The sequence below is a fragment of the Zootermopsis nevadensis genome, unplaced genomic scaffold, assembly GCF_977971745.1.
Source record: "Zootermopsis nevadensis isolate Lab colony 2312 unplaced genomic scaffold, Znev_1.0 Znev_ptg000007l, whole genome shotgun sequence".
Classification (NCBI taxonomy): domain Eukaryota; kingdom Metazoa; phylum Arthropoda; class Insecta; order Blattodea; family Termopsidae; genus Zootermopsis; species Zootermopsis nevadensis.
The window spans coordinates 7,756,945-7,778,050 of record NW_028259139.1 but is presented as its reverse complement, the minus strand read 5'-3'; the positions used below and the strand labels follow the sequence as shown (position 1 = coordinate 7,778,050).

At 35.1% G+C, this 21,106-nt stretch overlaps 1 long non-coding RNA gene across 1 annotated transcript; it reads left to right on the top strand.

Moving 5' to 3' along the window:
• Window positions 1-16,387: 16,387 nt before the first annotated feature.
• LOC147874598 (uncharacterized) lies at window positions 16,388-18,462 on the top strand. The gene is made up of 2 exons (XR_015533923.1): window positions 16,388-16,725; window positions 17,736-18,462. It is a non-coding gene; the product is annotated as an uncharacterized LOC147874598 (long non-coding RNA).
• The last annotated feature ends 2,644 nt before the right edge of the window (window positions 18,463-21,106 follow it).

Below are 21,106 nucleotides of genomic sequence, written 5' to 3'. Positions count from 1 at the left end.
AGGGACAAAATAAAATGCAAAGTGTAATAATTTCAAGGTCTGCTTCCTGCAATATAACCACGTTCGCTACTCAAACACTAAGCAAGAATCACCCTGTAGAAAACACGTGGGTACGATGAATTAATATGGCAGTGTTATATACAAATGGTACGATACTAAATTCACTTTTAATTTTTATTTTCATCTAATATGTACACATCATCCTGTTTGAATATGATTTGTGGCGTAAAGTTGTTACCGATATTGAACCATGTTCATATAAACTGACAAACACATGTGAGGTGTATGTTACGAGTTAAAAAATACGATACAAAAGTGAAACAAATTAAAACAGATGTACATGAAATTAATAACAATGTAAAACTTAGATATTTTATAAATCACCGAGCAGCAAGTGCTGATTGAAAATACGGGTAAATAATTGATTTATGTATTTAGTTTACGTGTGTGAAAAACACGTTATCGCTTGGATACTCAACACACGGTCCTGTGTTCGAAGCTGAGCGGTTTATTGCTCTGACACGAGTCTCATTATAACAACTGTGAAAATTATGAATAAGCAGCGGCGGACAGCCGACAATGGGTGATATAGCAGTTTTGAGTTTCGGTGTGAGGCTAAAAATTCATTTAAGCACGTACATTGACATGGCGCAGTGAGCAATATAATGATACATCTAGGTTCCAAGTTCGTATTAATATTAGTCTCTGAAAGTAATTATAAGAACACATTAAATAAATAAGTGTCAAAACCAATAAAATCTTTTTAAACAAATTGCAATAATTAATATTTAACAAACCAGCACTGAATACTATATATAGACTTGTGTGTTAACAATCATATTATTATAATTTTAATGTTACACGCCTGCTATAACAAAGAAAACCACGTTTTTTGTACTCCTGTTTATGCCTGTTTTAAATCTAATCTTTTCAACCACATGATACATTAAAAAACCTAACTTTTAACGATTATATAATCGATTGATACAACTTCATACTTTTTATTTACAAGTAATAACAATAATAATATCACAGCGAGGATGAGAAATGATTACAGAATTCTAGTCTGGAGGCTTGAATGGACGAGAACAATTCTAAGACCTAAACACAGATTGGACGGAAGGTACATTGTTCGTGTACAGATCTAGTACTTGCTGTAGCTAAAGATAAGGACGATAATGTATTGTAGGGGGAACGCTGTAGGAAGACAAAGGATAGGTGGAATTATAAGTTCGTATTAGCTGCAGTATATATTACCCTCACGCTAAAAGAGAGACTACTACAGTTCCTCTTTTCCGTCTTTTTCTCTCTCTGAACCATGTTCAGGGCGTGTAGAAGCCTACGAAGGCCCAACATAAAGTCAACCGCCCCATATTATCTTACCAGAAGCACACCGAGCGTCGGGATGGGGTTCTAGGATTGCTGGATTAAATAAAGTCTCTTCCCATGCCTAAGCTTTTGACTTTGCTACTCTACGAAGGTGGGCTCAAGGGAATCGATCGGGCAACGAGAAGGCACATTCACACATGCAACTATATTGCAGTTCTCTTCAGCTTCATACGTCGTGTTTCTGAATGAAAGGACTTAAACTGCGGTCAGCGGGGTGAATCTAAAATTTGTGGAGTAAACAGGGCAACGATTGGCGATAATACAGAATAAACAACAGCGTTGTATAGAGCTTATTAAACATTTAAATAAAAGCGAAGTTTCAAATTTCTTTAAATAACCACTTAATTCAAGCAGTTTTTAATAATATGACAATTCTTACTGTGATACGTGTTCAAATTGAACAAATTTATATATACGTCTAAAGTCAAATTTAGAAGTATTAATATTTTAACTAGTGTAAAATCAAGATTCATACCTACATAAAGCGACAAGTAAATTTATCGTTTGCAAATCGATAACAACGGGAAATAACGAAGCAGAAATTCAAACAATACAATTTTATTAAAAAATTAATTATTTGACTTTGCTTAATTATGAAACTTTCGAAGCATTAATACAAGACATATCATTCAACGTAAAACGTAACAAAACAGTTTCTTGCAAGTTTCAGTGCATTGTTTCCACAAAACAACTTAAAAAATTAAATTAAATTAATGACGCATAACAACAAATTTAAAATCGCTACATGTATTTGCTTAATTAAAGATTATAGTATGATTTACTGTAGTTTAATCTGAAGTATAATCATATATTATGGTTATAAAACCTTCGACATTCTAATAACTTGTGCACTGTACACACGTACATGTATGTAATAGGCCGTGGATAATCACACAGATACAGCCACATCATGTGACAGAAATAATTACGATTTATAACTTTTATTTGCGATTATTTAATTTTGGTGAATATTTAACAAAATAAAGAGTAACAAATTTCCTAACTCTGTACAGTATAGAACACGAATAAATATCTAACACTCCAGGATTTTAGGCCTTAAAACGTCGGATTTTCGTTTCCTGTTCTGTGAAGCCGTGTAGTCTTCTAGAGTCTTACAAACTTAAGTCCCCAATATGCAAGTCCTTTGTTAACCCCAGTCGTTGGCAAACGCCTGCAAGACGTCGGAACCCAAAATAGCACAATCCTGATGCAATTAAAGTAACAAGAACATATTTCAGTCCACATTAAATAAATATGAACTTCCATAAGTTTTACGGAGCAGTACACAACATAATTAAAAATGTGCGTACCCTGTCTATGTAAATCATTTCACTATAGTTTCCAACTTCATCTCTGAAGCACTTTCACCCCGTTACCAAAACCTTTCTTCTCCCTCAACGTGAATTTTCTTTTATAGGTACAAAAGAATAATGGGCAATTAATGAAATCATTCACCTGTAAAATGAGAGCATCACCTGCAGTTATGCAACCTGCAACCCTTCCTAGTTCGTTCAATGACAGCGACCGTTCAGTTGTGACGTCACTTCATTATTGAAGCTAATTACTATAGGAAACCAATCTAGAATCGTTGGGTCTAGGAAATTTCGTATCACGAGCTGCAACTTTATTGCCACGATTAACATACTTGGGAGTCACTGTATTTCGTTATTATGCCATTGGCTTCTATTTAGTGTTCCTGCCAGTATGAGAGTCATGGGTTCGATCACTTTAAAGCCAGTTTAAAGCAAATTAGTTGTGTTGCAGCGAGATTACCATTATAATAATTACCAATTACCAATGTCATAAATTTCTTTCAAGATCTAAGACACCTGAAGATATAGGCAGAGAAGGGTGCGTTAGTTTCTGACCTATAATGTTGTAATCTATTGATCAAAATGAAATACGATATTGAATACGAGAAGAATCACGGTTCCTTCCCTTCAGGGTTTCCAATCTAAATTATTCATGAATTTCTTATTTCTCCGTGCGTTTCACATCTCCAAACTAAACACAACTATAATAATACAAAATAAATTGTATTCATCAAAGAAGTAACTTCAGAAAAGAACTAATGAAAATTTATATCAATTACGGTCGTCTGGGCTGTAAATTGTGTGGTATTAATGATTACCAGCGTTTCTGAGAACAAAATTAAATTCTAAAAAAAAAATTAATAACAGAATAAAGTGACGATAGAAATACACAAGGATTAAAAAATCTACAGAACAGAAACTGCATTTCGTCTTCAGCTGAACAGGATAAATATTAAAGATTATCAAAATTATCTAATTTTACTGTCGCGTTAAAAAATAATTCCACTGTGTAGAAAGTCAGATACGCTCTTCTCTATATTATCGTGAAAGTAATAATTAAAATCTGAATCATTTGTAACAACCTTCCAGTTTTAATTAAAACTGCAAGTAATTTATTCTGATAATTAGCTCGAACTTCGTTCGTCAAAATATTTGACCAGTACTAATTAGGTCACATGTTTCATAAAGGAACCATATTCGTTAATAAATTAACGCACCATTAATTTGTATATTTTACCACCTTCAAGTCCCCAGAATTAATTTAAAGTAAGCCATTCTGTAAGTAGTCTCCGTTAAGTTTTCAGAGCTTTGCACAGTGATGTATTCATAAGTTAAATGTTCTGCATCTCTCTCAGCTTCATGCACATTTATTAACCCAGAGAAGTGAAATGTGGCATTCATGCTTTTAATGCTACCGACATTAAGCCTGTCTTGTTTAAACAGCGTTTTAAATTACGTGCTATACACAAGACATCCAGATAAGATTTTAATAGAGTTTACATGCGTGAGTAAAAAGGGAGGAGCAGATAAGAGTACTTCGAAAAATATATTTTATGGCTCACTTCATCAAGAGTATAAAGAATTTTCTTCACAGATACATTAAATGTATAAGGCTATAATTTTTTACCTATGTATGATATCGAAAAATATTTTGTATAAAATTTGTTGACATAGTAATGCACCTTCCTGTTGCATTAAAGATAGGGAAAGTCTTGGCCAGCTAACAAAATATCAGCTTCTCGATTAAGACTCCTCTCTGCGGAGTTCGATATAAATACTTTCTTGAGCGATAAACCGTTACCGGCAAATTTCTGTGCTAAGTTAACTCGACATAACATGTATTGTAACTAATTCAAGTTTAATTATCATGTAAAATACCAATATAAAAATACAAGTTTTATAAGTTTAGAAGTTATTAAAATCGTTTATACACTGCGCACTGTCATTACTTCATCCTACCAACATCATTAACAAGACCGAATAAAACCACGTAAAGTCTCACTAAAGACAAATGTTAACCCCTGCAGATATTTCATATGGATAAATCCCGTACACAAGCATTGGTCGTTACACGTCCATCAAAAAAAAGGTGAACTGACATACGGAATGTGAAATTTTAACAAAGTCTGAGACAAACAGAAATTGTCTGCAATGGAGATGTATAAGCGTACGTGTGAATGCAAGGGTTCAAATAATCTTCTACGTGAAATTCCACCTTCAGGTCAAGCTTTGACCTCGTCTTTTCTTCGCGTGAGGAGGCACTGAATAAGAGGAGGACAGAGAGAATAAAAAGACGGCTTGATTCTGTTGTCTCTCTTCGGATGCTTCGTTTGCAAGCTTTCCTCTTTGTGTGAGCCGAGCTGAGAGGCGCTACCAGCAGCTCAAAAACTTGGTAATTTAGTTTTAACCGCTCTCTCAACAATTCACTGGCAGTCTCTTCAAACAAAATTTCTATCTCTTTGTTAGAAGCAAAAGACGAGTCACAATAGCCAATATTTTTATAACAGAGCCAAGACGTTAAAATCAATTCAGAGATGATAGTGGCTGGGAACGAATTCTAGACTCTTTAAATAAACTTTAAATTTATGTGTGTACAGGCAAACAAACAAACAAACCTGCTAACACAGACAGATCGACGGTAACACCGACGAGCACAGATTCAATGGAGCAGAGTTCTTGTTGAGAAGCTGATAGTCAGTCACTGCGCAAAAATGCATCATATTTTATTTAAACCGAAGGTTCATTTCCACATTCACAGAATCCCACCAATGACCGATTATCCTGAGGCAGATGAATACAGTCATAAACGCAAAAAATATTTTATATCTTTAAACTGATTTACGTTCCACGATAAACATTAGATTCACATATTTATATCCAGTATTATTGTCAATATTTAACTAATATTAATTAAAAACAAGGTAATGAAAAAAATTACTATTCGCTCGGCAACTGTCTACTGTTTACTGTTAGACCTATATAACGAGGCAAAGCCGATGTGCCCACGACGATGGTAGACCAATATGATGTAATTTCGTAACTGTCGTTAGTCTGATGGCAAACATTTGTTTTCCCTAATATCAGGTCGACGTCAGCCTTATAGTGGGAGGTAGTTTGCCCTTTTGGGGCATCTGTTCGCTCCACAGTTTCAATAACCTTACACAATTCTAAACACAAACTAGGAAAACGAGCCGATGCAATCAATGGGACAAATTATCAATACTGGGTAGCTGACTGCTTAGTAAAGCAAACCCTTAATCTAAACATCTGAATGCAAATGAGTTAGTGAAATCATATAATCGAGGAGTTGTCAACTTTCGACTCCAACTACACTTCTGTAATACTGTATATCTCTGAATGATGAAAATGTTTTCAGTGATAAACTTAAACATTTAATTTCATGCAAATACCTGATAAAAATAAGAAACAAATTTATTAAAAAATAACTGAGTAAATTTGAAACTCTTCGCCGAAGCTCATCTACATAACTTTTAAAAATTTATTCAGCTTTCGTCAAGAAGAGGATACTTCTCACTAGCAAGTTGGGCTTGGAGATGAAGAAGAAACTAGTGAAGTGTTACGTATGGAGTGTCGCGCTGTATGGAGCAGAGACTTGGACACTCAGGAAGAAGGAACAGAAATACCTGGAGAGTTTCGAAATGTGGTGTTGGAGAAGAATAGAGAAGATCAGGTGGACGGATCGAGTGACCAACGAAGAAGTATTGAGGAGAGTCAACGAGCAAAGAAGCATTCTGCAGGCGATTACACGAAGGAAAGCTAACTGGCTGGGACATATTATGAGAAGGAATGGATTAATGAGTGATATCACCGAAGGCCAGGTTGAAGGAAAGAGAGGACTAGGAAGAAGATTGATACAGCTAACCGACGACCTTAAACAAGGAAAGAAGATGACGTTCCAGGAATTAAAGCGAGAAGCCGAGAATAGGGACAACTGGAGAGCTCTTTTTGGGCAGAGCAATGGACCTGTCGTAAGACAGAACACTTAATAATAATAAATTACGGCAAAGAAAACTCCATTACACTGTTCTTCTGGTCAATGCTGTTTAGGGAAAAAATTTATTTGTTCACTGTGAATCGTGTGAAACTCGTACATACAATCTGTGGGCAAAACGAAGAATTTAAAATTGTCTAATCAGGTGGTGCATATAGTAAACACTGGGCTTTAAAGTTAAACTGTCATGACGTTTCATTAAACGTCCTACATTATAACTCGACTGCCTAAGTGTGGTTAAGACTGGCCTAATGTGACCCCATACTCTTAAGGGTCTTGAACCACCGATATACTCCTAAGATTATAAATTTAGAAAAGTTTTATTAAATGACAATCATTATAAAATCGAATGTAAGAGAGTCTGAATAGGTGATAACAGATATGTCGTCTTCGTCAGGTTGTAAACGTGTTTCAGATTATAACAAACTTTACAGTAGCCGAGTAAACACGAACCTTCTTAAGGCTTCTGGCTTTCAAGTGTGATGAAACATATAAACTGTCGTGAAAATATTTAGACATCGTCACACTAATTACTAGAACGTTGCAGAAACAGCATTGTCCTTCCCTTTTCAACACACTAAATTCTGCTTCATACGTTACAATGGCGATGTTTTTATCACCGGAGCTCCTGCTTTTATTATAGTGCAGCGTAGGGTGGACATTGTACATAAATGTGACATATACCATAAAGTAACTCCAGGTTCATTGCTTGAATCCGGATGTAAAAAATAAACGACAGTCCCCAAGCCACGAATTTCTCCCACATGCTGGCACTACATATTCTGACGCCTCGCTGTGGCTTCGTCTGAATGCATTAACATTTATACGTGCATATGCGCTTTAAACCACTGCAGTATCAGAAAAGTTGCATTATGTGTTTATTTATTTACGTGTAGTTTATTAGATGACAATGTAAGCAGCTCACTATAAACACCGTCGAATGATAGGGTTAATCGTGGATAATGAGGTGGGAAATATATGTAAGTAAGCGGTAGTGACCTAATTTGAGGTGCTGTCTCTGAATTTTCTTGGAGGGACTGAATAAAACCATCAAAACCCTTAATCTAGATATCTGGTCTCCGGGCCCAGATTTGAACCTGGAACTTGCTAACCACTTTGCTGCGACTTTATCGAAACTCATCCAAACTAAGAAAAACAATTATTAAAACTCACATCCTCGGCGTGGGATATTTAAAATATCTCTACTCGGTCGTCAGCGCCTCGTTGTCGACAACACGCACTGTATGAAGGGAATATTAGGACTAAAGCAGAAAGTCTTAAAGGAATGCATTATTCTCTTTACACTTCTCTATCACCATGGAAATTAATAACTCCAAACTGCAGACATTAATCGCCATTAATGGACTATGCCAGTGTTGAAGGAGACAGTGTGACAGAAGAAAACATATTTTAGAGCAAGGTTTCTCTACCAGGGGTCCGCAAGTTGTGCCTAAATGCTTCAGAAGTTCAGAATACTCTACTCTTTTCTTTCATGATGCTGTAAGTTTTAAGCTTTTTTCATCACTTGTTTTTATTTCCACACTAGAGATAAAGACAGCAAAACTATACATACTGTGTGTAATCTACTAAATCGAAATGTTTGGGATAACTTTGGGGACGGAGTCCGCTGTACCAGAAATGTTGATGCAAAATGTTTTCGAGGTTTCTGCGTCAAGCCTTTTATTTGCATCCAACCCCCTTCTGACAAAAAAAAAAAAAAATACGTGGACCAACATCCCCAACTCTCACGAGGACTGTGTTTAACAGAACTCCTTTTCGTTCCAGTATCTTGTTGTACAATGCTAAAGCAAAGTGCTGGAACTGGGCTGTAAGAGGCACGGGAGGTTAGATTTCGAGTGAGAGGTCTTGTCCCCTGAGGTTTACTTTCTCCTCCTCAGTAAAGAGTCAGACAAAGAGAGTAAGTAAATTTTTACTCTCCCGGCTGCAAACTTTACACTCATTGCGGCAAGCTGGCATTAAGTGAATGCGACCATCGATTCCAGCTTTTCTTCACTCCCACCCCTCACTGTGAGTGCCCGGCGGACTCTGTGGGCAGCTGGTCCCGACGGCTCAAGCCAAGAATTGAGTGAATATAAAGTCAACTAACTGTTAGCTTGAGATCCTTCCCTGCAAGGATCAAGGGAACAGTGAGACTAAATCGAATTCTGTAATATAATATAACGGATCACATTATCAGCAGAAGCTGGAAATGGTTTTAATAAGTCCAGAAAGAAATTCAACAACAAACGACGGCTATAAATATTTACTCAGTTAGTATGACGACTGACTACGGGCTGAAAAACGGTGGTTCGATTCCCGGCAAAGGCAAATGTTTTATTCTTAGCTGTATCATCTACACAGACCCTGGTCCCCCATTCAGATTCCTATCCAGTGGATACCGGGGAACGTTTCCCCAAAAGTGACGATAAACTTTACTATCCTATGCCCCTTTATGCTGTGGGCAACTTTACCTGTACGTAATTGTATTTCTCATTACTTCCAGGTTAATTTAGTCAAATAAAAACGTTTTACTTGATAATTCTCTGAAGCTTTGATCTTATATAATATTCCACAATTATACATTGTATAAAGTCATGGAATAATTTGAATTTTTGTACTCAGAATGGAAGTAGAGAGAACATCTTCGAGCCTCGTGCAGATACATTAATATCATTATTATCAGTACACGTAATGGTTACGTAAACAAGTCATTCTGGACAACTTCCTTCCACCCCGATTCCTAAAAATCAACTTTAATATTATCTTCCCATCTATATTCGGATCATTTTACTAAAGAGAATGAAGAAGCCGATTGACCGGTTAGGATTCAAACCCGGATATCACCAAATACAAAACAAAGCTCTAGAACCTCTCAGCAACGAAGTTTGTTGTGGCCATTGTAAAATTCATAATAATTTATTCTAATTATTATTGAGCTACGTATTAGTGGAGAATAATTCACTTAAATCAGATTACTTAAAATCCTGTCATATAAAAAGATGTCCAAAAGCTTTAAAAAAGATTTTGAAACAATAATAAATTTTCAGTAAAGAACTTAGGCTCCAGTATGCTAACCCGCATTACAGATATGGAGAACCCGCATGACTCATGACTTAAGAGACTTAACGGATTGCCCTGGAATTTCATTAAGTTCAACACAAATCACATTTGAAACTCCGGAGTTAGGATTTTTTTACATGTCCTCTCTTTGCTGTTGCCAAAATAAACTATTTATATAGCAATTTGTTAACTTTTCGTTCTTAGATGTTAACATATATTACAGTGAAGAAAGGAATTTTGTATAGACGCTGTTTGAAGCGTCACTCTACTACTCACAGCCTTAATTACGGACCTCGTTCGTTCCGCTCTCCTAACGACATTTCAAAGGATTCCCGTGTTTTGTTTACGTTCTAGAAAGTTCAATCTAATTAAGCTACAAAGAAATGAGAAGAGATTTTATGCAATTATTCTTCAATTAAATTGTCTAATTTTGTACCCTGTACTAATCAATTCTCAATCCCCACTCAGGGAAACCCTTTTAAAGAGATAATTCTAAACTTAACTATATTTATCGAAAGTAAAGACGTCTTTGTTTCAGTGTTTTTACTTATTTATTCGTCTATTTATTTTATCGTACGGTTTAATTAACGAAGCTGTCTCAACAGATTATAATTTTAGTGTGGATTGACAGGACGATTAATGTAGAATTAAAAAGAGTATTAAGAGATTACTAACAGTCGTGTTCTAGTTCAGGCACTCTCCTGTGACTTTCCTGGAAGGTCTGAGAAAATCTATAAGCAATTCTTTTGTCAGGATGGCCATCTTTATGCCTTGGTGCTTAATAAATTTCCGACAAGCAGACTTTTAATCTTCACTCTAAATATTTTATGTACTTATAATTTTTTTGTAAATAATTCACCAGCTTGCAAAGAAATTAACTGCATTTATGGATGATAGCAATGTGGAATATTTGTGAAAATAATTTAAGGCGCTTCAGTTAAGCAGAATCAGTGGCTCTTTTGTGAGACATTCATTTGACCTTAACGTATTCAGAATTAGATTAAATTACGTGGAAATGGAATATGGCACTTTTGAAAGTTCCAAGAGAGAAAAAAGCGATTTACTGCAAAGGCAAAGGAGTGCAGAGTTTCTTTACCTGGCTTAATAAAGACTTCCGGGTTTTTAAAATTTGCTACCAAGTTTTCAGTTCCTATCCAATGTATTAGTGAATACAATGATGTAATTGAGTATCAGGGTCTCAGGTGAATAACAGGATATGAAAGTCAACAAAATCTTCAGCCGCGGTTAACTGGTTACCGTAGTCAAGTATTGGAACTGATGAAATGAATTCCGAGACATCAAGCTATCTTCACAAAAGCAAGTCGCCGATCCATATCTTGGATGAGATGAATCTATCCTTTCACGCTACATCACTGAGTTCCATTTTAATATGAACATCATATCTAAGAATAGTTATTCCAAATTACCTCTTCACTGAGATTTTTCAATCAAAAATTTATATTTGTTTCAAAAAAAATTTATGCGCCATGCATTTCCAGTGTTATCATCTTAGATTCAATGACCCCCGTAAGCATAGAAATTTCGAAAAACATTATATTTTCTAGATTTTCGTGTGTTGTAATTCTTTATTTGATACAATTTTCTTAAAATACAGTAATTATTTTGTTCTGTATAATTTATTAAATATATATCAGACTGTAGCATGAGACGTTTCGGCCAAACACCACGCTCGAGAAACAAACTAGAATTCTACACATTTTATGCTCATACTATAAACGTTCTGTGACATATTTTGTGTACTTGAGAAGTTTTAATTAATTTTATAGAGACGCATAATTTTACACGGTAATACATTTTATTTTTATAACTGAAAAAAGAGAATTTCTATAATGTTGAATCCATCACCATATATTTAATCTGGTGAATTTTAAATTACATATTTTTATACTCTTAGAAACGCAAACACATAATAAGTCATGCTTTTAGTGTAAGCCTGCCGTGTATTTTGATAAAAACTTATATTTTTAATAAAATCTGTGTTTCATTAACCCTGAAATCTGCCCTTCTTAGAGAAACATGTTGATCGGGTACATTTAGTTATGTTGATAAACAAATAATATTGTTTTGTGTGATAGTGCTACAAGTGATATTATATTTATCTTATACGTCCGTAAGAAACCCCAACAAAATGATGCTTCAACGTAACATTATACTATTGTCATTTAATATCTATGATTTAATGATCACCACTAATGAACCATAACGTTAACATAATAACTATCCACTTAAACTTGAAATACACTCCTTTGGATTCTTTGCTTTGACCGCTTTCATTTACCTGACAGAATGATTTTCTATGGGCTTCAGCTGCCACGTAAAATGAAACTAATTAAACGTCTAGTTGGTGTTAGGCTTGTAGCATCGGGTCCAGTCCTTCACCCTCCTCTAGGTACGATGAGGCTAGACGAGGCGAATTCTGCCACTCAGGACTTGACAGTTTGCAATACGTCTGTGAACACACCGCTATTCTGAGGTAATTAATTTCTTCTCGTGCCAACTACATATCCATCCTCCCATGTCGCTACTGCCTCTAGTAGTTTCCACTATGACGAGCAGTGGTAGACAAGACTTCTCAAGGTAGTATACAATTCAGGGGCATAAATACAGCACACCTTAACCATTCGCAGGGTTTACGTTCTTGAAAGCCCTTTCGAATGGCATGACCGAAGTTCGGACCTTATGGATAAAATATGGTTAAGACAACGAGAAAAAAGCAAAGCATGATACGTAAATCCTAATGTTTTTATTCCATTACTTTTACTACGAGGGTGTCAAAGAGTAAGTCTGTGAATATAAATGCTTACTTTAACATTGTGAATCAAATAAACAATAAAATTTCTCGGTAACTTTCCAACTTTTTTTAAAAACGCATGTCTCTCGGCTGAACGTAATGTGTGTGACATACTGTAGTTCTTAAAACCCGATGGGGTCCACACTCATTTAACTTTGATACGAGCAAGCCCAAATTATTTTTCTAGTTTGCAAATAAAGGAGAGTTTTAATATTTGTTACAAAAATAACAAAAATATTATTTTAGGTCTACGTGTTATGAAAACTAAGTCTTGAAGATTAATTTGAGGGTTTTTTAATATACCAGTTAAACGTAGGTCCGCTAAAGTAAATATTAAAACACATATACGGTCTGCATTAAAATATAAGATAAAAATATTATCAGTTTTATTTCACTCATAAAGGTAATCCTCTTTTTTTAGTTACAGACTTTTCCTTTTACTTTACCATTAGCGAACGCCACAGCCGACTTGATTCTTGGCATTTTGGTGAAATTTTCTGGCAGGTTTTCGAAACTTATATATATGACTCCTTTTACGAGGGCTTGGGTCTGCCGCAATGCCTCTAATGCACAGGACACCACGACAGAGAAAAAGACTGGTCACATATTGATACCTGGAGTGTGATCCAACCTACGAACCCTGTGTTCGAAAACCAGAAGACCCAGGCCTAATATCTGACGGCTTTTGTGATCGGATTCTAAACCGTCAATTTTTAAATGAATTTATTCTCATGTAGAAATACGCACTCTTCAGTCTCGTATTAGTAAGTGGTATAAGCTATGAATTTCGCAATATGAATTATATCACAGAAAAAAGAATGGAAACTCAATTATAATAAGGGAGATGGGCGAATTCTACGCAAATGCATCTACCAGCAATTTACGTCACGCTGAATGGCGCGACATACACATCTGACTTACGATAACACGTTCCAAAACCCGAACGCACGGCTGACTAATTAGCTTCTGAACCTGGTACGAATTCCAGAGAGCGAAGAAATGTGATGCGAATATTAAGTTTATCAGCTATTTGATATATCGTTTCTCTACGACTATAATTCAAATTACTTTGCACCAGAAAACGAAATACCGAAATTCTATAAACGTTGTACGATGAAGGAAATTTTATCTCTCTCTTACAAATGTTCTGTCGATTTTTAACTTCTTATATATTGCAGAAATATCTCACGTATTAACTTTGTTTTATTGTTTATTCTTCCACTTTTAAGAGGGTTTCAGTGAAGAATTAATCATTATATGTTATATAGTTCAAACGTTATGATAAATAAAGTGTTTTAGAGCAAAATTTAAATAACCACCACTCCTCGCCAAGCAGCGCGGAATTTAAATTCCCACGCAGAAGGGTTAAACGACGTTTCTACTCTAATGCGTGTGCTATAGAGCGTATCTGTTCTTTCTATTTTTATACAGAATTCACTTACTACTGAACATATAACAACGAATGGCTAATAAGTACTGATTTGAAAGAAACGGTAGAGGCTGATTTTAAAGCTGAGATTTCAGGTTCTTACTCCGACGAGTGTGAAGATGACTATCTTCTGGGACGTGCCGTCGTTTAGTCTGGTAAATAATTTAACAATTTTTTGAAGATATTTTCTGCCACCGTCATCAGGGCGATTGCCCTGCAGGCATCTCTGAAACGTCGGTAAACTTCCACCACACTATACAGTTACAACCCCAGAAGGCAGCAATTTTCATTGTTTTGGGAGATTTTTATTAAGCATTCTATTCAAGTGGATGAACTATTTTCCTTTGTAATTATCTATTCTAGAAATTACTTAATTAATATTATGTTCTTTGTTCATGTCTTAACTGTGGACGCGTTGGCAGTGAAATGTGCAAAAATGCGTCCATCACCTTCGTCACGTCCTTCTGTTTGTCCAGTCCACATAAAACAAGTCCAGAACAGCTATAAACGGATTTCCGTAAAATTTAACATTGAGAGTTTACTACAATTTCATGATACATTGCACCTTCGTTTAAAAATCTGACAACAGCGAACACATTACATAAAATAGTACCAACGTTTCTGCTCAAATCTCGAGTTCAGCTTTTTAAATCTATCAGAGAAAAAAGTGACCCCGAAAAAGAATTACTGACAGAAACGAAATGTCCACCAGACTTTTTACAAAACTCTGTTATCGATATACTTCATATGCTGTATCATCTCGTTACTCGAGGATCGATGGACTGATTTTGGTCAAAATTTACTCCTGTCCTCTTCACCGTCTCCTCGTGTTCTAAGGGGAAAAAACAACATGAGGTTTCATATTTTATATACATATATTTATTTTCACAGTCTATACAGTTACAGTTTATCGTCTCCTGCTATCAGACGTAGGATACGTCACACAATACAACTTGATAATGAACGCCTGAATACAGACACCAGATCATTATGAAGACAGAAAATTCTAAAAACATACCAAAAGATCAATAAATGCAATGCATTAAAATGTATAATAGTTTTTCAAATAATATAAATTGATAAACCTGAAGATGATGTCATAAAACATCGAAACATATCGTTCAAAAATAGAAGCGCTGAATAATGTAATGTCGTACTACGATAAAAAAGCGCCATAAATATAACATAATATACTTTATACTATAAATGTTATAATATTTTAACATCATCATTTTAAATAAGTTTGGGTATAGACTGTGAAAATAAATATATGTATTTGATTCAACACAAACATGACGCACTTAAGATACAAATTCATATTTTATGTTATCACAGCGGTTAAGATGTCTATGTAGGTCTTCTGTTTTGAGACGCCTTACAGATACATTGGCTGCATGCCATGTTTTTCCAAATCCTGAGTCCGAATGTATTGTATATTCATTTATGAGAGTACTCGGTATTTTGATAGGTTGAACTAGCCTGTAATTCGGTTCTTAGTTCGAGTTCAGTGTGTTACCCTATGTTACCATTCACTGGACTGGGAGAAAACCACAAAGAGAGTAAATAGTGAGGCAGTGTGCTACTTTAGCATGCAATTCATTGGAAATTTTCCACACGATCTCGATCTTTATACCCTCATTCTAAGTTATACTCTATAAGGTTTAGAGTATGGACAGTAAAAATTAATAATACCATAACAAATATGAAACGAGATTGCAATAAAATTTTGTAAGTATTGGCACAAACATGTCAGTAAAATCCAAGAAGTGAGACTGTAGCCTCTAGGAAGTGTCAAGGAATGCAGATCAGACAAAATCAACAAGTTAAACATGCATAACGCAACATTACTGAGACGTCCATACATTCGCTGTCTCTAGGATTTTAATCAACAGACTTTAACATTTTATTTTGGTCTTCTGGGTTGACTTCTAGGCAGACATCAACTTTCCAGACGAATACACTGTTTCCATCTTCAGATCAACACTGGAGATGGAAGAAGTATGTTCCTCTGAAACGCTGGCATCTACCTGCAAGTTCGCGAAAAATTCCATATGGACTGCCATTATTTTAAAGTGGCCAACCCGATTAAGATTCGGAACACGACCACTGCGAGAGTTTTACAGAACGAAGAAAATTATATTGTGTCATACGGGTTTATAATTTAACCTCATTTAACACTACTTAATTTTTTTAACTTTATCTATTATTCTCATTCCCTACAAATCACTACGTTTCTAAAGACGGATTTTTCTCAGTTTCTTGGTGAACAAGAGAAAAATAAACTTTTTATGTTTGATACTTTTCCAGGTGATAAATTACTACAAAGTATACTATAAATGTAATGTAAAGTGCAGATAATAACAGAGTCATTTATTCTAAACAAAGTAGAGTTAATCACACAGCTAAGTATCGTCCCTCATACATAAGTTCAATCTATCAGAAACTCTGGCAGAAAGTTATTAATGGTTGCTACCAGCTACCACATTTACCACCACTGTAACTATGGCCGTCTCTCCTTTTTTTACGTCAGCAGGAGAAACAAATGAGCTCGTTGAAGCAAAACACAGCAGGTATTAAGTCCTCTCTCGGATTGAAACTCACCCCACCACACTTTTCATGGTGCATTGCTGATAGTACCTCACCCGGGAACATACTACGCTTCAGGGAGAGGAATGTGGATTTCACGAACGCTACACGAACATTCCAAGAGGTATGTAACGTCTTGCAAATGCTATCAAAAGAGAACTTAACGAAAACTAATTACATGATAACACTAAGCAACATGTTGACAAATTCAGCGATGCAAAGAAAATAGCACGCATCATACACAGTGATTCTACTCCATTTCAAACTTTATTTCTGTTCGGTGGTTTGATTTAAAACCTATCTGTTTCAGAACAAGAGACAGTACTGTATTTAACAGAAAGAAAATTTGTGGAAGCCAAACACAGCGATGTAAATGTATCACATTACGAACTCATGCAGACTAAACTAAAAATATCAAAAGAGAAAAGAGGTTATAAAACGCGAAACTTCAAACTCTTTTATCCCCCTGCATATAAAAATTCCCTTCCTACTCGTCAGTTCTTTCAGGGATCCCCCCGTTACTTTCCTGCTATCAAATAACGTGTTGTTGAAAAATTCTAAAAGGAAGTTTTCATAAAATGAAGGGTTTTTTTTACAATACAGTATTGCATCACAGCGGCTCATAACATCGGAGAACTATATATATTCGTCTTATTTCCAAAAGTGTTTTCGGAGAGTGAAGGTAATCTCTTGTCTTCAATATATTCAAGGTCTGTACCTTATTTTAGCAATTTGATTTACATGTAGTAAATGTAAAGTTTATAATGTATCGCTGCACAGTAAAATATATTAGGCTTAATACAGGCACTGAAAACCACCTTTATTAACAGAAGATAAGAAGAGAAAAACAGACAACAAACAAAGAGATTATAATTTTTATAATCTCTTTGTTATCACCCTTCTATATTTATTGTTGTGTTATTGTATTCTTATCTTCTGCTGTGCCTGTAATTAACATTTTGGTTGTTACCTGAAGACTGGAATGTCATAGAATGAAATATTATTAAAGAATTTAACAACTATTACTGTAAAGCACGTTAATACATTATTTAAATTATTATCAGTTTCTGTTCTTTGCGCTTTAACTTTCATTTCCTTCAAAATATTATATACGAAATATTTTCTTCCGGCCAGTGTTTTATTGGAATGCTTCTCTGCGGACATCTCGTTCCTTCGTCATAAAGCCATCGTCTCCAGCCGTGGACCACAAAAACCATATCTGACAAGTCCAGCGAACTCGACCCCTCATAATGCGGCGGTCCAGAGGAAAACCAAACCGACGTTCGTATTTGAGGGAGAGACAGTGACAGTAAGATGCCACCCTGATTCTATGTTATTACCACAATACGTAGCTGTCCATAAGCACATTCCACGAAGCACAAATAATATCAGTGGCGGAACGACGGATTCTCCCGTTCTCATATTTAAGCATAACACAAATTATTTTTAATTTTAAGAAACATTGTGAATTAAAATTGTATACATTTGCTTTGTAAACTTTTGCTGATGTTAAAACACTCAAATGTGTTTAACTGTTTCTATATTACATTCTGTTGTTCTGCAATCTTCATAAGACGATGCAGTATAATACACGTGTTTATTTATTTACTTAAAATGTATTTAAAGACGCTTTTTCAGTAGCTCAGACTACATAGAGTCAAGAGACAGATGTTGTTCTCTTATAATATAATAATAAGCGTCTCAAAGACTAAAATGTTACGAAGAACGTCAGTAAAAATGAATACATGTTCGAAGAAATAAGAATTGATTACTTATAATAAAAACTCTGTTTTTATAGACAAGAAATTAGTGTATTCAATATGTTCTCTGAGATGGAGACCACCGAGTCCCCCTCCTCCCCCCCCCCCCAAAAGAAAAATCACGTTCCTTTGCCAGTAAGTTCGTTTGTCCGCCATTTCTGTCGCTGCTAGCAGTGCACGAAGCAACAGCCCCTTCCATCTTTAACCATTTCGTAACCGTTTAAAGATGAAAGAAGGCCCCATACAGAGCGATGTCAATAAACAAGAGAAAATATACTTCATGTCATGCGATTTCGTATTTCTGCGAAGGAAAAAGTAGGAAGTCATTAATACATCGTATATTTCACGCTATCTGTCATTGTACAAAACTGTCTATTCAAACTTTAGTTCATGTGTAAATCATATAATTATATATATATATATATATATATATATATATATATATATAATCAATAAAACTATGACATGAGAAATTTACAAAAAAAATTATTTCCTTTTTCTGAACTCTCAGAATTTGTATCCATTTACCTTAGCACTGGCAAATCATTTATATAAGATTCTCATAATGAATAAGCTATTATGTTACTTTACTAGACCCAGTTTATATTAAGACAGATCCGTTTGTAAGAAGCGTACATCGAAACATATTACGTACTATACTAAATAGTAAGCAAAGTAGCAAAGTTAGAAAGCTATAATTAATATATGTAGTTCTACCTTACTATTATATAATTTTTGACTGTAAATTAGCTAACATATATTTACATTTAATTTTAGCATGGTTAACTTAAGTGTGTTTAGTTATTAAAATATAACCTGATCTTTGACTCTGTGATCACTTTTGTGCTACCACTTAAGACAAATTTATACTGATGCTGTAATCAATAAATGCAACAAAATAAATTAAAAATGTGTTGCTTGTTTCATGTACATAAAAGGGGTCAGGATTTGTGTTATAACACATGTGACGTGTGTGAGTGCGAGGGTATGGGAAGGGGTAGCGAAGTAATAGAGTGGAGGGTGATGTTAAATACTGAGTATGTGATGTGGCAGAAGAGACAGGGCAGAGAGGTGGCATAGCTAATGTAATCTGTTCCCGCCAGACTTTATTATTGATGGGAGGTCCTCTGCCGTACGTTCCGCACTTCTCAGAACAGCGACGAATAATGAACTCCTGGCGAACTACATTAAGCGAATTAATTACACCTCCTCACCGCCATTTCGAGTTATTCTCCGACGGTGAAATGTTCTCCTTCCAACATTACCTGCTCTTCTGTCCTCAAGGGAACACCCTAACGTACCTACACGGACGATTTTCTCTTCTTTCTGATATTTTCTTTTTTTCGTGTAAACTCAACTTGCAACATTCTTTAATCACACACGTTGTAAGCGGATTACTTATTGTGACATTAACACCAGGAGGTAAAGACTTCCAAGAATCTTCAGTCGCTTAGCTGGTCAAGAAATTCTCAGTCCTTTATGGAAAAACAAAGCTTGGTTATAATATTCTAAACAGCCAACTGCTGGCCTCTGAGCCAAATAAACCCAGTCCACACAGTGACAATACATTTTTAAAAACCATTTTAATATTATACTCCTGTGAAAGCGTAGGCCCCGAGTTGTTTCTTTGTTCTCGGTTTCCAGATTAGAATTTTGTACGTGTTCTTCAACATGTAAATGCGTATTATATGCAGAAACATTTGTATTATTGACGGAAAAATATGTCTAAGTATAATATAATATAGTTATAATTATAAAAATTAAGAGTACCTGTAGAGCAAATTGTATCTTAATTAATTCGCTAAGAGAATAGTAAATTTCAATGCTATATATATTCACAGATGCGCCACTAAAATCTAAATACAAGTTTGTTCTTCATATACTTCGTAACACAATATGTCATCCAGTAGCAGTGGATACGTAAATAATCCTGCTGTATTTCAAGGTACAAACAATAAAATCCAAGAGTTAAATTATAAACTGGTTCCATTTTGACAAAAAAACAGAAGGAATTAAATGTCTATTCTTTGTACATTTGTAATTCAAATTGAAGGAACGTATTATAATCCACTTTAATCCGATTTGAAAGTAAGAACGTGTTCTGGAGGCGGAAACTCCTGTAGCAAAGTAATAAATTAATGTTCATGCCTTTAATGGGGTTCTATCTCACCTCTACAAAATGTGTTTTGTTAAAATTAGGGAAACGACTGAAGAAAAGTCATTACAAACTTCTCGTGTCTATTCTGCCATGTTGAAATTCTTTTAAATATAAAAAAAATATTTTAATAACTTATGACGCCTGCTACAAACGCTTCAATCTACATAATTAAGATAAAATACCTATTACAAATTATAAACTTAATCATCAATTACTATGCATAATTCGTATTGGTTATTTCAACAAAATTGTCATGGAATTAAAGCATGAGATTAGAAGTTTTCACTGCGGGAAGAATAATGCTGCTATTCTTCTGGATTCTGGAACCCATCAGACTCGTCGATAGATACTAACGTTTCGGAGAGACATACTGTCTCCATCTTCAGTACTGAAGTCCTATCAGTGTCTGTCAAGTCAGCAGGAGGTTGAAATATTTCGGGAGATTATATGATAGTCTTCATCTTCAGATATTTTCTCCTGAAGACAGGAGCAGAGCCATCTCCCGAAACGAAATGCTCTTCCTTTAGAATAATGAACGATGGATGATGTCGAGATATTAAACCCTTGCAGTTACATTAACCTTTGGG